The 19,817-nt window shown below is 40.7% G+C and overlaps 1 long non-coding RNA gene across 1 annotated transcript in view; it reads left to right on the forward strand.

The window, feature by feature from the left end:
* Nucleotides 1-356: 356 nt before the first annotated feature.
* Nucleotides 357-19,817, forward strand: part of LOC121922183 — a 39,863-nt gene continuing 20,402 nt past the window's right edge. The window contains exon 1 of the long non-coding RNA XR_006102117.1: nucleotides 357-449. This is a non-coding gene — a long non-coding RNA (uncharacterized LOC121922183). The remainder of the gene's footprint in view (nucleotides 450-19,817) is intronic.

Genomic DNA, 19,817 nt, shown 5'->3' on the forward strand with positions numbered 1-19,817 from the left:
TGGTTTGGATATCTAAACTATTAGGTTCTGTAATAACCTTGCCATTGTACCTCTCTTCATTTTCTTGGATTACCTGTTCATGGCCTGTACTGGATTGACTTCTATGTAGCTGTCTTCTTTAAATGAATCTCTCCTTTGGACACTTGCTGCTGTAGGCATAGTGAAAGAAGGAGGAGAGACAAAGACCCATGTGCTGTGCAATGGTCAAAACCTCTTATTTTTAAAAAAGAAATTATTTTCCCACTGTGAACATGTCCCAGTTTTTATTTGTTCTTGCTGTTTGCCTATGGCACACACAGACACTCAGTGGCCAGAGAGAGAAGAGGACAAGGGAAAAAAACAGAATCCAGGCAGAAGGGCATGACATTTTTCTATCATGCCTGCTTGTCCTTTGTCCTATCCCCTGGCCACTAAATGGCTGCAGAGAGGGGCACAGAGTCAGAAAGCAGGTAGGTAAAGCATGCAGGGAGGGGGAGGGACACAAGATGTAACTATGCCTATTGGAACTGTGCAATCCACCAGTGTGGTGCAGTATCTTGGTGTGCTTGTTCCACACACACAACAATGCTTCTGTTTTGATGCTAAGATTTTACCTTGTGTGTGTGTTAATGGGGGCGGGGACATGCCTGAACAAAGATAATTCTAGTGCATGTTATGGGTACACATAGAAAAAGAATCTCAATCTCCCTGCAAGGTGAAAGTGCAGACAATTCACCAGTGACAGTTATGAGGCTGCACTTGCTAATCAGGGGGGCAGCCTGGATCATCTTCCAGTGTTTCCTTTGCTGTATGGGTGTCACAGTGCCACAGGCCTCTCCCAGAAGGTTGGGACTTCTAGAGGTGTCAATTTCCTCCCCCAAACCAAAAGTCCTCACAGATGGATAGTGATGCTTAAACAGAACTCTTTATTTTAACAACTTAAATGTCCATTAGTCATTCAGTCTCATTGTTACTTCACAACCTTCCTTCTATATTGCTTCTAACTTTCCTAGCAGTCTATCAACGGCTCTTCTCTCTTTAGGCTCTCTTTCTCCTAATTCTCCCAGTCTGCTTTTTCCAAAGCTCTAGGATGTCTGCCTGAGGGCCAGCACCTCCCCCTAATGCCCTACCAGAAACTGGGCATCTTCTCTTTGTGGTGAGCCGGGCCTGGTCCAGCCTCGTAAGGTTCCAGAGAGATCGCTCGAACTCACTCCCCAATGAACCCTTCAATCTTTGGGTCTCTAAGAACGTCAGGTCCCTGGCTCCCACTTCTGCCTCTCACACCTCGTTGGGATAAGGCCACTGCCCAGTCTTTTCTTCCTCCTCTTTCCTTCTCCTGACTTTGGACCTTATCGCACACACAATTTTCAACGTTTTGGGGACAGAAGGAGGATGCTCGTGTGCGCGCACGTCCTGCAAAAAACGGAGTTTATCGCACATGAAGACGTCCTCCAAGAGGCCCAGTTCTGTCCCCCGGCGTGCACCTGTTCGCGTCCAGGCCTGACAGGCGTGATTTTTGCCTGACGGATTACCTTCCATCGGCAAAAAACCTTCCATCGGCAAAAAACGTCTTCGTGTGTGATAAACTCGGTTTTTTGCAGGACGCGCGTGCACATGAGTGTCCTCCTTCCGTCCCCAAAACATTGAATGCAATAGTCTTTCCTCACGTGCCCCCTCTTGCATGCTCCTTCCTTCTTTTCTATCCCTCTCCCAGCTTTCCATGTTGCAGCATCTCTTCCCTGGCCCCTGAGGCATTCTCTGGGTCCTGCCATCCTCCATCTTCCATCTCTAGGGGACAACTTGACCTTGCACCTCCCTTTGACCTCTCACAATGGGATAAAAATGAAAGTGAAACAGTCCCATCAAATACCAATCAACCATTCGTATATTTTTCCATATACAGTGGTACCCCGGGATACGAATTACCCAGCTTACGAATTTTTCGGGATACGAAAAAATCCCATAGGGATTTATTGTTTCGGCTTACGAAGGTTTTTTCGGGTTACGAAAAAACCTCGGCGCTATGCCGCCACCGGAGGGCAGCAGAGAGCTATTTTTTTCCATTAGCGCCTATGGCAATTCAGGTTACGAAGGTTTTTCGGGTTACGAAATTAGCCGCGGAACGAATTAATTTCGTAACCCGAGGTACCACTGTAGTAGCTGTGATCACAGTTATGTTTTTGCAAATATTAGCTGTATGTTTTGAGATGAGCTGGAAATCTCAAGGAAAGCACACTACGTCACATTGGACTGAGGTCATTAGTGGCAGTAGATGTAATAAGTAAAGGACGCTTAGTGACACCATTGGAGTCCAGATCCCAGAAGCAGCCATAGCCATCAGAAATAACCTGTGGTTTTAACCAACCTGAAGTGTTCACAGATGGAATGAAAACATTGGTTAGATGTAATGAGGACATTTTGGAGGGAATAGGAAGCCTTAGAGAAACTCACTAATCATAGCTGAAAGTGGGTTGCCTTGCCCCATATTTTAAAATTGCTTTCTAGAGGCTGAGACTGAGAGTAACGTTCCTTAAAGGTTCTCTTCCTGTCTTAAAATCATTTTCATTTTTCTCTCAGGTATAAGAGGTACACATATCTGGCATGCCAGTGTTATTTTATGGGGCTAATGAAACCATCAGAGGGGAAACCCACTCTTCCATAAGAAGAAAGGAAATCCTTTGACTTGGAAACTAGTCATTTCTTGGTGTAAACTTGGTGTAAACTGCAAGCTATATGCTTAAACTGGAAGCTATGTGGCTTAAATGGGACTCTGTTGTGTCATTTGGGTTAATTATTCTAAGACCCACCCATAATAAACAACACCATTCTAATCTAATGAATCTTGTCTGTTTGGTTGCCTAGACATGAAACTCATAATGCTACCGGTTAAAAGGTACTCTGCAGCTCTTCCATCCCCCCCCCCCAGTAGATTTATATGTGTGTGTGTTGGGGAGGAGGAGGTTTAGAAAATATTGGCTGAGATCCTACATCACAGCCAAAGTTAAGAATACTTAACTACATGTTGTCCCCTGACCTGACCTCCAAACCTATTGTAACAGCTAATTGCCAAACTGAGAAATGGAGGTCTGTTCTGCTGGTGATTGGGGGAAGCACTAGCAATCCCACTAGCAATCCATCCTTCCACTAGCAATCTATGGTGGGACAAGGAGCTGCAACAGGGCTCCTGCTTCTGATTGTTGCACTGCAGCTCACTGGTGGTGAAGATGGTGGAAATATTATCCACCAGCACCTCAATAACCAAGAGAACAGTCCTCCATGACATGCTGAGGCTGCTGGCTGTCAAGGTAGCTTTTTAACGGTATATGTGATCATGGCAATAGTGCTACCATGATCATAAACATGAATACTGAACAGTTACAAATGTGTAAGTCAAACTTATGTATTCATAACTACCTAACAGAATGCCAGCCACTGCTTATTAATGTAAGATAATATTATCTCCTCCTCCCCATCAAAATCAGTGAATGAGGGAGCACAGTTATCTCAAAACAGTCTGCTCTAAATCTGCTGGATAACCAGATACTGTACTAGATTTTGGGCTAAAACTCATTATTTTGTCTTTGTTATGAGTTTTTCGAGGTATCTGGTGGTTTGGTGGAACAGTCTAGGTTAGTTTAAAATTCCAGTCATTTTAACATTTGAGATTTACGTAAATGTTTTTTATTATTATATAAAACTCAAATAATCCTTGAATCTCTACATTAAATTCAGTTGATTTCATAAAGTATATAATTCTACCACCACCTTTGGTTCATCTAATTGGTGCCCTGCTTAGTATCCAGTATTTTTCTCCCATTACTAACTTGAGAGCAGAGTGAGAACCAACCAATGGAGCCGTGGCAAGGTCTGGGGTTATTCTGTTAATGAGCACATTTGAACCATAAATGAGAAGTTTCTGGGGGCCTTGAATCTTTAAATAAGCCTTTTATGTTTGTTTAAAACAAAATAAATAAAACAAGTCCTGAGCCTCTTTTTACTACAATATTTTATGCCTTCAAACACTTTAAATCATACCATATTCATGCACAGAAAGTTCATCATTGGTTTCATCCTCTTGGAATGACAGTTCATTGTGTTTGCAGAGTTTATACAGTTTGTATAGCATCGGATACTGTTAATGGATTGCATTGAGTTGCCCTTCTGTACATTGTATGAGGGGTGGACGTGTGTGTGTGTGTGTGAGAGAGAGAGAGAGACCTTCTGTTAGGTCTCTTTTCATTGTGAGAAATGCTTGTTGGATGGATTCAATTCTTTGTGTCATAGAATCATAGAATTTTAAGAGACCACAAGGGCTATCCAATCCAACGCCCTGCCATGCAGGAACTCACAATCAAAGCATCCCTGACAGATGGCCATCCAACCTCTGTTTAAAGACCTCCAAAGGAGACTCCATTCCGAGAAAGAGTGTTCCACTGTCGAACAGCCCTTACTGTCAGGAAGTTCCTCCTAATGTTGAGGTGGAATCTCTTTTCCTGGAGCTTACATCCATTGTTCCGGGTCCTAGTCTCTGGAGCAGCAGAAAACAAGCTTGTTCCCTCCTCAATATGACATCCCTTCAAATATTTAAACAGGGCTATTATATCACCTCTTAACCTTCTCTTTTCCAGACTGAACATCCCCAGCTCCCTGAGTCGTTCCTCATAGGCCATGGTTTCCAGACCCTTCACCATTTTATTAGCCCTCCTTTGGACACGCTCCACTTTATCCACATCCTTTTTAAATTGTGGTGCCCAGAACTGGACACAATATTCCAGGTGAGGCCTGACCAGAGTAGAATAGATTTGCAATATTACTTCCCTTGATTAGACAATATACTTCTATTGATGCAGCCTAAAATCGCATTGGCTTTGTTAGGTGCCGCTTGGCACTATTGACTCATGTTCAACTTGTGGTCTACTTGGACTCCTAGATCCCTTTCACATGTAGTTTCATTCAGCCAGGTGTCCCCCATCCTATATCTGTACATTTTATTTTTCTGCCCTAAGTGCAGTACCTTACATTTCTCTGTGTTGAATTTCATTTTGTTAGCTTTGGCCCAGCTTTCTAGTCTATTTAGATCGTTTTGAATGTTGATCCTGTCCTCTGGAGCATTAGCTATTCTTCCTAATTTGGTGTCATCTGCAAATTTGATATGTATGCCCCCAATTCTGTCATCCAAGTCATTGATAAAGATGTTGAATAGCACTGGGCCCAGAATAGAACCCCACTGGTCATTTCTCTCCAGGATGAAAAGGAGCCATTGGCGGCCATTGTTGAGCACCCTTTGGGTTCGGCCAGTCAACCAATTACTAATCCATGTAACAGTTGCCTTGTCTAGCCCACATTTTACAGGCTTGTTTGCAAGAATGTCATGGGAAACCTTGTCAAAGGTCTTACTGAAATCTAGATATACTATATCCACAGCATTCACATATCTCATTGGGATTTTCATGGTATGCATATATGTTATCTATTTTTCCTTTGCAGTATTAGGTGTCGTATACTCTGTATTTTTGATTACCTTTTACTGATAGGAGTCAAGTTGCTGGATGAATCTTGAATATTGAAATTAAGACTATATATTGCAATTTTGATTGGATTTACATGTGATAAGTCACTGAAGAAGATTCTGTTGACATGATTGCAAATTTTCCGGAGTGATCATATCAGTTCTATTTTTGAATTCCTATTTATTTTCCATCCTCTTTACCATTGGTCATGATCTAGTTAGACATTTAATTTGTTGAAAATAATATACACCATTTGTCTGTGTTACAATTCTGATAATCCCCAATATTGTAGACCATCTCATCTACTCCATCAGATGTGCACAATGCCTGAAATCCTATGTGTTTATAGGTCTGCATGAACAGTTCCATGTCCTCCTACTGCTCACTAGCATTGTTACTACTGGAGAAAGGAAGGAGCGGGGAGGCAATTAAGACTACAGAGAAGCTCATGGTTTCAGCTCAGTAGGGGAGAGGAAGAAATAGAGCACCTTAGAGCAGCTGGATTTCCATGGTCTAAATTTACTCTCCCATGCTGTCTGATAAAAGCTTCTGGAAGGTGATGGGAGGGTTTTGGATGAAACACCAGGACAAAAGAATAGACCTCTGTACCCTATCTAAAAATGGACTTATGTACAAAAGCTGCACTTAGATATATGTAAGACACTAATAGGATGCAGTCTATGTGTCCCAGTAACCACAGATATAACTGACGTTAGCTTGGTGGGACTGGTGAGCATGATGTATGTGAACTGAAATGTGTGTGTAAAATTGCTTGCTGTTAGAGCTGCAAAAGAATTTGTGAATTTTCAAAGTTGAAAGTTCTTCTTTGGGTGGAGGGACATCTCAAATTGTTAAAGTGGCATAAAATCCACAGGGCTTCATAACAGATTCCCTTGTTACCTCATCCTTTATAAAGAGTAAAATCTTCTTGAAATGCATGCACTCTCTCATTGAGTTATGCTCCCTTCCCTCCTTAGTAAATAATTTTTCATGATTGTCTATGTTTAGGCAAATTGGTAGTACCTATACATGTGAAATCCTAGCAACCTGTGTGTTTTGGATGTGACTGACACCTTGAAATCACATTTTCGTCACATTAGTGCTTAGATACCTAGCAACAGCCTTTCCTTGAAAGCATCTACAGCTTTTGTTAGGTCTTGGTATTTGGTTCTGTTTAGTTTCGACAAGCTTCTGCTTTTGCCATCAAAAGTCACTCCCTCCAATGATGTTTTCAAAATTAAATATTTGATGCATTCTCATTAAGTCCACACCCACCATCCTTGCTTAATAAAGAAGAGCAGATGGTGCCAACATATTCCATCCTAGCATGACAGTTGGCATTTTCTGAGTACACTAGTGTGTTTTCTTGTAAGATGAAAATAAAGGCCTTGCAGGGAAAATAAGCATTTCTGTGGGTGGACAGAAACATGCAACAGCCAAAAAAATATTATCAGAAGCTTGTAGTTTTAAAAATATATTGATACTTGTACAGAACAAACTCATATGACCCTCTTAATATCCTGATACAATTTATTAATAATGTTTTATTAAAATAAGAAGAAAAGAGACTGAAATAACTGCATATTTTAATGTAGGCTTGCAAACTCAGTTTTATTTTACACCAGCATTAATTTGCAATAAATACAAAAATAGATAATTGCCACATGATCATTTTGTACCTTTCTTTTCCTCCACTTTACATTAAACCCAACTGTAACTGGCATCCTGTTAATAACATACTCAACCTTAACTGAAAGTTACACCTGTGTATAGTACTTTTGTGGCCAAAATGGATGGAGGAATTCAGCAGGTCTGTTCAGGAGGATGAACTGATGTGTTGGCTGCTGCGTGGTACTCCTTTGTTCTCCTCCATGTTCCCCTGCCCAGTGAATGGTCATGGAGGGGGTACCCAGAAAGAAAATATTTAGGGGAAGCATGTCAGGAGGGGAAATGAGATTTCAGTACTCTTTATGGAACTTTAAAATCCAGCAGTGAAGGATCTCAGTCCTTATTTAGCTACATTTGGGAACCAGTGACCAATTTTAATTGTAAGATTCTGCATCCTCAGATGTAGCTACAACAATGGCACATCTGTCATTTCCCAGTGACTCAGTTTGGTTGGAGTTGGATTTAAGAGGGATGTTTGTAACTCATGTTGAGTCATTTAATCCATTAATCCCTAAAGTTATGAGATTGTAAATCTCATTTACAATCTTGTAAATACTGGACAGGATGCTAGCCATCAGTTTCAATGACTGACATCCTGTTAGTGGCATAGAAACATGGATTCTGTGTGCATCTGTCTTTGGGCATTTGACCTTGGGGACTATGGAAGTTGGTTCTCCACTTTCTTACTCCACAATGTTGAAAGCCCCCCCCCCCCCAACTTGTCATACCTCCTCCAAAGTCTTCTGGACTGTGATGGATATTGCTGGATACTTTTCCAATTCTGCCCAATGCCCACAAGGTGGGGAATTTAGAGGCTGAACGGTGAGTCTGGAAAGACAATATATGGCTCAGCTTAGGATAGGCCTATGTGCAGAACTATTTTGCTATTCTGAGCCTTTCAGGATTGCAGCCAATATCTCTCCTGTTGAAAGTTCAGGCTAGTTCTGACTTCAAGGACAATCTGGCACAGTTACCCGATATATCTAACATTTTTCAGGTGTTAGAACCAGGCAGTGTAGAACAATCACATTGTTATTTCATTCCTTCTCACTGGACAGTATTAACCAGGGTGTGTACTGTGGAGGTAACTACTAACATGAATCCTATTGTTAGTCCCTACTAGAGCAGAGCCATTGAATCAGAGGCATTTACATGTGGGCTCACAATTCAGCTTTTATTTCAGTGGGTCTACTCCAGGCCATTCGCACTTACTGGAAAATCCATTTTCTGAACCAATTCCTGAAACTGGTTCATAAAAAATGTAGTTCCCATTACGTTTGTGCCAGTTTCAGGAATCAACAAGTGGTGGGGGACAGCTTGTTGGCCCATCCCATCACTGGCCTCTCCTGGCCCCAAAATCCATGGCCCAGTCTCCTTACCAGCTTCTTTGACTGCTGACCAGCTTCCCTGTGACATTTTTTAAAATCTCCCGTGGCCGGGGAGGCCAGAAGGAGGTCACAGAGAAGCTGGCGGGAAGCTGGGAAGGAGGTTGCAAGGCTTTCAGTTTCTCTGCAATCTCCTTCCCTCCTTCCCCGGCAGCAGTAAATTTAAAAAAAGGTGCAGGGAAGCCAGTCAGTGGCCAAAGAAGCCAGTAAGGAGGGTGGGCTGGGGATTTTGGGGCCAGGAGAGACCAGTGACAGGCCGGGCCATGCCAGATGCCTCCAGGCTGGGCTGCCAGGAACTAGGGCGGATTTGATTCTGATTCAGGTCCGCCTAGTTCCCACTTGATCATTCAGCCCACAAAACACTCCATTTTATCAGCATCTTTTTGATGCCAGTTAAGTGGGTAAAAATGGTCAAAAAGCATGGCCCTCCCTTTCTGAATTTCTATAATCGATTTCTATAATTGGATTAAGTGGGAACCATGCCCATTTAACCCGGATTCCGATCCTGATTTAAACATAGTGGGAACAAGGCCCCAGTTGTAGCTAATCAAAAATCTGTGAAACTGATTTAATTGTTTGCTGAGGTGGTAAAAAAGGTTTGCTAGCTCAATTCAAAATTAAAATATTTTTCTTCTATATCCACCGAAATGACTGTGTTCTTCCTTCTGGCTTTGGAAACATTAGAGCAATAATATCATATTCTTATTTTAATGTCCTTGTGGAGATTTTTTGGTTGGGCCATGGGCATGGGATGCTTTTCAGTGACCACTTGCATTGTGCTTTGCTTGAGCCTAAAGTGACTCCTACATCATTGGTAGCTGGATAGGAAGAGACACATGACAGTGTTATAGACAGGGACCACATCTTCTAGCCATCTCTATAATCTCTTCAGGAAGTACAAGAACATTTTTTTTATTTTTGGTTTCAGTTCTAAAGTCCATCAGTTAGCCAATGATAGGCAGTTTTCCCCCTAGAAGTGCCACCCTAGCAGTGGAGCATTCTTGGCAGCAGACCCCCTTTACCCCCCCCCCCCCCCCTTAGAGCCCCCAGTATGCTAGCAGAAAGTTCCACTGATGTAGATTCACATCTGTAATGACAGAGGAGAGAATTCCATGGATTCAAGGCCTGTTTGTTGCACTGACAAGTTTGATTTTCCTCCCATTTAGTGTAACTGGAAATTAAAAATGTGAAAATAATGAATTGAGGCCAGGGTGGAAAGGAGAAACAAGCTGCCCCACACTAGTTCCCATTGACAGGCTTGAGCTGTCACAACCTAGGAAGCAATCTCCTTCTGTTGTGGATTCTATCTCTGCTACCTGTTCTCCACACCCTGATCTAGAAATGTGGATGAGAACTCCATTGAAGACACAGACTGCTCTGTGGGGTCCTTTCTCCATTCATTTCAGTGAAAAGAATCATCCACATGGTTTCTTACACATGTAGACGTTTCTTTCCTCTGAAATAAACAGATCTTCTGGATGTGTAGGGACATTTGTGAGATGTCTGGGCAGATATGCTTGTACATGGTCAAAGAAAGGGTCAAGGTGACTAACTTTTGAGTGGTTGGAATACGTATAGCAGTTACTACAATCTTTCAATATTTAAGTCTCTCTCTGTGTGTGGGTTCATTGGAGTTCTCATCCACATCACATCAAGATGACCCAGTGGGTTTCAATGGCTGATTCCCCTGGTCTCCAGAGTCGTAAGCCAACACACAAACTACTACACCATGCTGGCTGTACCTATAACTGGGTTTAAAAAAGGAGCCACACTTCCTTTCTTAACAATCATTATTTTATTAATATATTTTACAAGATTGCAATTGAAATAATTTTAAATACAAATCCTTTTTATACAGAAAGTGTAATAAAGTTAAAATAGTTCCTTGTGTAATTCATAGCATTATTGCAATGCTTACAAAATTTTGCATAGAATGTGCAAGGACTGATGTTACTTGATAAAAAAAAGCTTTGTTTTTTTCTCATACAATCACACACATACATAAATTAAAAATAAAATAAAATAAAGGAGAAAAACAAAATGTGAACCTCTTCATGAGAAAACATTTAATATTTGTCCTGTTTACATGATAAACACCTTGGTATCAAGACTAAGTACTCACATAGATGCAAAACTGGGATGGCATACAAGCTTTGCTTTTATGCTACATTCCAAGAGAGAGAGGAGTCTGACAGTTCTCCATTTCATTGCTTTATACCAGCAGAAAACGTCTTCTGCTTTCAGGATTTTGTCTACACAGTATTTTAGTATATCAACACTGGTAATTATCTGATGTGTCAAGCACCAGTGTCCAGACAAGGCAGACAAGGCAAGGTATTAAAATAAGTGATAGCTATGATCAGGAAACTGACATTAATACTTCAAACTCCAAGCAAACTTACCTGAAAGTAAATCCTATTAAACACAGTAGGCTTACTTGCTTGGGACTGTGAGTCCTAAAAATCTTTACTTAGACAGTTTATATCCTGACTTAGTCATGCTTAGAGTAGATCCACTGATATCAACTGGAGAAAGGAATTGCATTTAAAATCCCATTGATTTTTATGGCTTGATCCAAGGCCTTTCTTTCATGTATGGAGGAACTGCACTTCAGAAGGTACCTCTGCCCAGTTATTGGGGGAGGACTCTTCTTTTCATTTCACCTACTGCTTATCACATTCACCAGTATCCTACCTACCAATATAGATTTGGAGCTTCCATGGCCAGGAGGAGTTCGGAAAATCCAGTTCCTGCAGCATTGTTGCATGCCCACAATCCAGATCCAGTGGGTTTACTTTAAACATGACTAAGTCTGGATCCAGCCCATTTGTGGCGCCAAGCTTCAGCAAGCTCATTTCAAAGCAGCTCCCTAACTATGACATGCTGGGGACTTAGAACATGAGGGAGGGGGCTTCATGATTCAGTGACACTGCTTGAAAAAAAGCATGTGGATGGCTGCTATTGGATAATGAATACTTGATAAGATGGACCTTTGGTTTGATTCAGCAGGGCTCAGTGTCAACCACTTGTGAACTTTCTATTTCACAATGTCAGCTAAGAGCTTGAGAACATTTTCACATGCACCTCTAAAAGCATATGTAAACCTCTCCCATGGCACTTGTGTGCAGCTGTGAAAGTTATCAGTGCAAGATTTAAGCCAAGTCATTTTTTTAAAATTAACTGTTCATATTGGTCAACAGAGGATTTACACTGCCATTACAGAAGTGATATGTAAAACAGCAACAAGAACAGATGCCATATACAACAATACCAAACAACTGCTACTTGCAACCCAGTGAAGTTGCACAAGATATCAGATTAAACCCTGAAACCTCAGTTCAGCTGAACTGAGGATAGGGTTTTAAATACATTTAGCCCTTTGAAATTTTATTAAGATTTTATTATTTTTATTAAGATGAAATGAGAGATATTGTAAAAATGGAATTTTGCAGTTCTGCAGCAAGGAGAAGGCAGCTAACATCACAGTTCCAGATATCCATTGAGTACATGGGTGGATGATGCCTGCTCCCATCTACCAGCTGCAGAATTGCAGTTAGGTGTGACTAGGTGCGTCTTGGCCTCACAGCCGGTAAATGCCCACTGTAGGGCACTCTAGGTACTTTGAAGGTGCCTGGAGTGGCAATGCACATAGAGGTATTGAATACACCCTCCCACAGCATTCAAAAGGGGGATGTGCACGCGCAATACCAGGTTACATGTGTGTATGACAATAACAGAATTCCAGCCAATGGTTTTCACTGCCACTATGGAAAGCAATGGGAAAAGGCTGAGAGAAGCACATACACATCGAGAACAATACAAAGTACTGTGGCATACTGGGAGCTATTTTGTTAAATAAAAGCAGTTCAAAACCTGGGACTAGGGCCCTCAGTTGTCTCAGTTTTTGGGAAGTATATGGAATACGTAGATTTAGGAAATGAAACAGATGTGATGACAGGTCTGGGGTTTTCTTACATGTTTAAACATGAATCATTGGAGATGGGTCCAGTTTTAACTGGTTCAAAAATACTGGATGGGTTGGTTTTTAATCTATCCACTAGGCTATTGCCTTGTCATTATGCCTCAATTCCATCCCTTCATCTTGTTGCACCAGTAGTGGCCAGGGTGGTGGTGGATTTCAATTGAGAAAATTTTGCTGGGGTAAGGGGGATAAATTGTGCTTGGGTAAGTATGGGGCAAATGTCACTGGTGGAAGATGGGTAGGGATAGATTTAGACCAGGGCAAAGATACCCATTACTATTATCAAAATCAGAAATCTCGGCTCTGTAATTTAGTGAGTAGTAATAGCAGTACTAATAGCTGTCATAGCAGTAGTAGTAAACAAATAGAAGTAGAGAAAAGAAAGCAATGGGAAAAATGATCACAGATCTGTATCACATGTTTTGGTCCTAACAGATGTCAACATGTCACAGTTTAGAAGGAGGGAGTGGAGTGGAGAAATTCTCACTGCTACTATCAGTTCCACACATTTTCAAACAGTACTTTAACCATTGTGAAACTAATCAATAACACTCACACACACTGGAACTCTCTCCTTGTTCTTAAAAAATTATGGTCTTAGCCTCTCTATCATAGGGTGCAGTCATAGTTGAGCCTACTAATAATAATAAATAAATAATAAATAAAATTTTTATTTATATGCCGCCCTTCCTACGATCAGGGCGGCTCACAACAGATTAAAATACATACATAATAAAACACATAAATACATAAATAAATAAAACCAACAGGTAAAAAGCCCCATAGCCCAACCTCTTGGCTCCTTGTTCAAAAGGCAACATCTTTTTGCATATGTGAATGCAGACTGTATTGGTGTCTGACAAGGCTCACCTGCCTTGACCATCATGCTTGATGGGTGCAAGACAGCAGAGAACACTGGACAGCAATAGTCTTGGCAATTCATATCATTTGGAGTGCTTATGCTTATAATCAGGGGCATCACTAATACACCACCAAAGCACCAATTATATTTTGCCTTTATAATGACTATAATTAGCTGGAGCTGGTGATGGCAAACTCAGAGGAGGACCCAAGTAATGACTCTTTTACAAAGAAAAATGAAGAACTTGCTCTGTCTGTCTGTCTGTCTGTCTGTCTGTTGTACAAATAATTAAACTGTAGGGAGAGTGAAAAACAGAAATATTTTCTCTGTAGATACTCTGGCTAAGTCCTATTGGACTGCTTGTAGAGTGTAAATTTCTGCCAGCATAGCTCCATCAGTGGTCCTGGAGCGAAGGTTACCCCTTTTACCTGGGTGCACAAACACATCCAGTGGTTGGGAGTGGAGCTGAAACCAAGAGCCATCTAGTCATCCTTTTGAACCCAGAGTAAAAGCTGTGTAAGGGGATACTGGAGACCTCTTTTCATCATACCAAAATAAAATAAAATAAAATAAAATAAAATAGGACTTAGGCTGATATAAGTGGGGTTTAGAACAGAGAAAGTCATCAACACTACTCTGGCCCTGTTATCCTATCTTGTTTGGAAAATAGAAACCCATATAGTTGTTTGTGGGATGCATTGTTATTTTTTAAAATTCAAAACTGTTCAAAAAGTGTTAAAGAGATATCTGTGCTATAAATTCTAAAAGCCCAAAGAAACAACATTGCTTTAGAAAAGAATAATGCATTCAAGCAGCAGACTATTTTATTTCTTATCAGTGAGTATAGTTTTAGAAAAGGGAACGAAAACAAAACCCACTTAAAATACAGAATAAATTTATGCAACGCAAATATGCACCTGACACACACTGCAAAGCAAGCTTACTGTTCTGTGAGATTTAGAAATGGTTCTTCCTGAGGGGAAAAGGTCTCAAAGAATCCCTTAAAAAGAGAAAAGATTGCTGAGGAAAAGGCCTATTTTCTTAGGTGGCATGTCTTTATTTCAATTTTTTTGGCAGGAAAGAGCTATGCAAATGTAACATCTCTGTACAAATCTTTCCATCTGCTGCCTACAACCTCGGCAGGGAGACAGCAGATATAACAGAAAGACAAATAATCCCAATTCTTCTATGGTGGACCTTTCACAGCCAAAAAGCCCCCTCAAATTGGTCACCAAGTGATCAACAACCCACCTTTGTCAAAGAGATCTTAAGAGATGCTTGGTCTCTTATCTTCATAGGTGACATGCTGCTGTGAAACAATTGCACCAGCCAGGAAAATGTGAGGCAAAGGAAGACAGGAGGTTCTGATAAAAGAAAAGAAAACCTTTCCAGCAAATGGCAATGCTGCTGGGCTTTCCTAGCAGAATACCATCTGTACTATTCAAATTAATTTCCGAGGACTTTCACATCCCCGTGGCTTTGCCAGATTTGCAGGAGAGATTTCAGGATGCCGGTGTGCCTTAATTTGGATAGCTCTGCCTGCTGCATTACAGTAGCAATCTGTTCCAGTAAAATCAACAACCATCAATAATTTTTATGCAACTGGACTACCCTGCAAGAAATACAGGAAGCTGTAAGGATAAGAACTTCCAAAGCAGGGTAAAACTGCAATGCTAGCCCCACTCAACTTAATGAAGAAAACCATGAAGAAAGCTTTCAAAAGAAAGCTCCCCAAAATCTGAGGGCCCATTTCCACTCACAGATAAATTGATGTGTGATCCAAATTGATGGATTGATTTGACAGTGGAGTGTGGTTCCCACTATATTTGCCCCGATCGCATTTCCCCCCCACTGTATTTGCCTCAATCGCATTTCCCCCCCTCCAAAATAATCCACTTGTGGTTCCCATTCACAACTGAATCAATTCAAAATGATTCGGTTCCAGTCAGCCAAAGGGGAAATTTGAATCTATTCCAATCTGCATGTCATTCACACTTGCACTGAATTGATTTATCAAAAAAGAAGCAGAAAAAATCAGTATCAAAAAGAAGCGGGTTAAATGGGTCTAGCACATGTCCCCCTCTTGGAATCGCTTCAGCGATTTGGATTAAGTGTGGCCCAGGGTCATTTGAACCAGTTCAAATCGATTTAGTGGGAATGAGGCCTGAAGTTATATTTCCAAGATGGAATTGGAAAAAAACGTTTCTTGCTTTTATATAACAAGTTCAAGTGGAACTGCTGCCATTTTTAAATTCTGAGTACCAAAGTACAAAGAATAAAAATTACCTTTACCTACCCATGCACATAATTGTTTACACTTCAATTTATAAATAACCCACTTCCACAGTCCATTCAAGTAGAAGAGCTTTGAGGATGCCAGCTCACCGAGTTCTGTCAATCTGAACTGGCTAACATCTAAACTCTTCTGCAAAATTGGGTTGTGGATCAGATTGGAAGTATAATCAGATGAATACAATAACATAAATGAGCAAATATCTTTCATTTTCTCCCAGTGCATATATCTTCACAATCCTTGTCAGGTTACACAGCAGAATGAGAAGAAACATAGCTAAACATAGGTAGGGTATTTCAGTCTGCTCCAAAAACAGAAGCAACTACCTAGACTACCCTTTGTACTGCAGAAAAAGATATCTGGCAGCACCTTTGGGCTCTGAAATATTCTAAGTGATTCATTTATTTCTAGAGTGGGCCTTTAGTAACTGCTGGGGTTTGATTCCAGGATCCCCCGTGGATACCAAAATCCATGGATACTCAAGTCCCTTTAAATCCAGTGGTGTAGCAAAATGGTGTCTCTTGTATGAAATAGCAAAATCAAAGTTTTGTTTTTGGAATTTATATGTTTTGAATACTTTCAAATCATGGATGGTTGAATCCATGGATAAAGAATCCATGGATATGGAAGGCTGAATGTATATAGTATACATTTCAGAATCTATGATGCCATGGACACATTCTAGCTTAATGCAAGAAACGTGTCTCTGCACAAGCATTTTAGCCCTATTTAGAGAAGATTCATTTAATCATTGTCATTTACAGTACTACCTACTCTAGTTAGTACCAGCCAAGAAGACTCAGGACTTAAAATGTAGGAGAATTAAGAGTGTAAAAGATTCCCCAGAGGTAAGTCCCATTGATATCTACCAGATTCACATAGGACTGTACCTTAAATCTGCCTTTTAGTGTTGAATCTTACTTAATGTTTAAAAATCACGGCACACTGCACTTTAGCAAATGATGCAGGAATCTGAAGTGTTCTTCCACTCTAATGCAAGAACTACTAAGTGTCTCTGCCTTAGACAGATGATGAAAATGGCTTTAGTGGTCCTTGCTTGGCAACAGAATCATGGAGTTCTACCCATATGAGAGGAAACTGTGAACTTGCTCACAACATTGACTTTCTTTTCTCTCAGAAATGTTTTAACAAGTCTCATGAGGGCTACATTTCTTCTTTCAAATTTTCAAGCCCCCCCCCCCCCCCCTCTTTTATACACCCTTAAATGTATGACACTATTCTTTTCTTCATTAGGAAGACAAGTTACTTACAGACTTTTTTCTAACATACTTTAATGCCATGAACTCTGTGACTGAACTGCCAGCTCATGTTGACGCTAAATATGTTAAATTAGTGCACTGGCTTGAGACTCCCCCCTACTGCTATTTTTTTAAAAAGAGAAACTTACATTCACAAGAGGTCATTATTAAGAGACACACAAACAGTTTCACTTACAAGCTCTGACACTCAAGGAGGGAAGAATTACTGGAGGAATGTTTATGGGGGCATGGAGTTTTATGATAACCAGAGTCAAAGAGAGCAAAAACAATAACTTATACTGGACAAGTGCATGAGGACACAAACTAAATCCAATAGCTAGTTGCAACTTAAATATACTCATTGAATCAATGGATACTTAGGGCCTGAACAGGCAGGCCAAAATAAAGCTGCTTTGAGTCACTTTGAAGGTAAGCTATTTAAACGATGCATGCATCCTAAGAGGTTGGAAGCTGTGCCAAAGCCATGCTCCAGCCCTTTGGTGCAGCTTCTGGCCTCTTTAGATCTGTGTGCCATTTAAAGACATAGGTTAAAGTGAACTGTCTCATTGCAAATTATACCCATTTAATGATGGTTCATGGAATTAACCTGGCATAATGGAGACATTAACACTCTAACCACATGTGTATGCAGCCAGAGCAGACAGTATATCTTAGAATAATAGAGTTGGAAGAGACCGCAAGTGCCATCCAATCCAACCCCTACCATGCAGGAACACACAGTCAAAGCACCCCCAATAGATTGCCACTGAGCCTCTGTTTAAAAAGGCTACCACACTCCAAGGCAACATATTCTGCTGTTGAACAGTTCTTACTGTTGGGAAGTTCCTCCTAATGTTGAGGTGGAATCCTTTTTTTCTGGAGTTTGAATTCATTGCTCTGGGTCCTATTCTCTGGAGCTGCAGAAAACAAGCTTGTTCCATCCTCAGCATGAAACCCCTTCCAATGTTTAAAGGGGCTGCAGTATCATCTCTTAACTGTCTCTTTGCTAAATTAACATAGCTCCCTAAGTCACTCTTTGTAAGGCATAGTTTCCAGACTCTTCATCATTTTGGTCATGCTCATCTGGACATGCTCCAGCTTGTCAAAATCCTTTTTGAATTGTAGTGTCCAGAACTGGACACACTATTCCAGGTGAGGCCTGATCAAAGCAGAATAGAGTGGCATTATTACTTGATCTAGACACAATTGATAGAATTATTTTGTTCTGTGTTTGGCAAGAACAAAAGCATGGGTTTGTGCTTAGCAGACATTATTCTTACTGTAGTATGCCCTCTGCTCATCAAAATATATAATAATCAGAAAGCTGGCTGCAAATATGCATGATTATTTAAACTTCTCTTTCCCTACCCATGGATGCTGGTGGCTGCCATGTTGGTGGAAAGATAAATTTGCTTCAAGCTTTAGTGTGAACTTTAATGGACCAGTCCAAGATGTTGTAAATGTTTTGGGGATTCAGCACTTTGGAGAGCTCCTTTCAAGTTGAGTCTAAAACCCAGAGTGTATCCACCTCTTTGGCATAGACTCCAGCCATTGCTACACATTGCCAAATGGAAGACAACTCTGAAACTCAACAAAACATTATGTATCTGAGGGTCAATTTACACAACCAGTGGAAACTGTGACATTCAGATGGCATGCTTATTTCCCATGAGGGCACTACAGTAAGGGTGGTATGCCACATAACCATTTTTATTCAACCAAACCACAAGTTGATACATTTGTCTATGGGAACGGATTTTGAATATATATTGCCAGCCACAGCATGGGGACAAATAAAAGGGTTTATCTTTAACACAATCCAGAGAAAAGTGGAGTTACCTTTTTGAAATCAGTGAGATTTACAATACAGTAATTTACATGTCTATTCAGAAGTATTCCAGAGAGAGTTTAGTAACCTAAACCAAAATAAGTATATATTAGCGTTCCCAGGCATTGCATAATTGTCACTTGCTATTTGATGTTCTTTTGTTGTCTGTTTTATTGAATCATTTCCTGTATTGCTATGTATTTATATGTATTATCCTACTAGAGAGGCAGGCTAGCTCCATCAGGCCTCCCTGGAAGAAGATTAACCATCCATTAAGAAGCCAAGCCCTCCCTCCAGTCCATCTCCCTTGGTACAGACCTCGGAGGTAGAGTAGAACTCCTGGCCCTCATCCACTTCCCCTTCCCCACTACCACTCCCTTCTCCTTTTGTATCATGTCTTTTTAGATTGTAAGCCTGAGGGCAGGGAACTGTCTAATTATAAAGATTGCATGTACAGTGCTGTGTAAATTTACAGCGCTTTATAAATAAAGGTTAATAATAATAATAATAATCAGACTGCAGGCTTAGATAGACCTAGCTTTCTCAGAGCTGTACATCTTCCATATAATTAACTAAGTTTTAAGTGATAGAAGCAACCCATTGGTACATCAAATGCACACAAGCCTAACCCCTATACAACTATTACTTGCACGACATCCTGGCACCATTAAAAGACTGATGGCTGACATCCTTTTGAGTATTTTAATGTTGTTAGCCAGAGTTATGACATTTTAACTTTTTGAATTCATGTTTATGGTCGTTGTGTCAGGGCAATGATTGAATGTGTCCCTCCCAAACCTATCTTACAAGCCAGGAAGCACCACCAATGTAGGGATTTCTGAGATGCTAGGGAGTAGGATGGTGAGTGACGAAGTCTCCACTCCTCTCCTAGCAATGAAGTGCTTTCCAACAAGCAGCTGAGACAGGACCCAACAGAAAGCACCAAACTATCAGGAGAGGGTACACACTTTTTCACTCATGACTCTTCCCAACAGTGTCTCAGAAACTCCTATGCTAGTAGTGCTATTTAGTTTCTAAAGTGAGATTTCGG

This window comes from Sceloporus undulatus, chromosome 2 (assembly GCF_019175285.1).
Source record: "Sceloporus undulatus isolate JIND9_A2432 ecotype Alabama chromosome 2, SceUnd_v1.1, whole genome shotgun sequence".
Lineage (NCBI taxonomy): Eukaryota > Metazoa > Chordata > Lepidosauria > Squamata > Phrynosomatidae > Sceloporus > Sceloporus undulatus.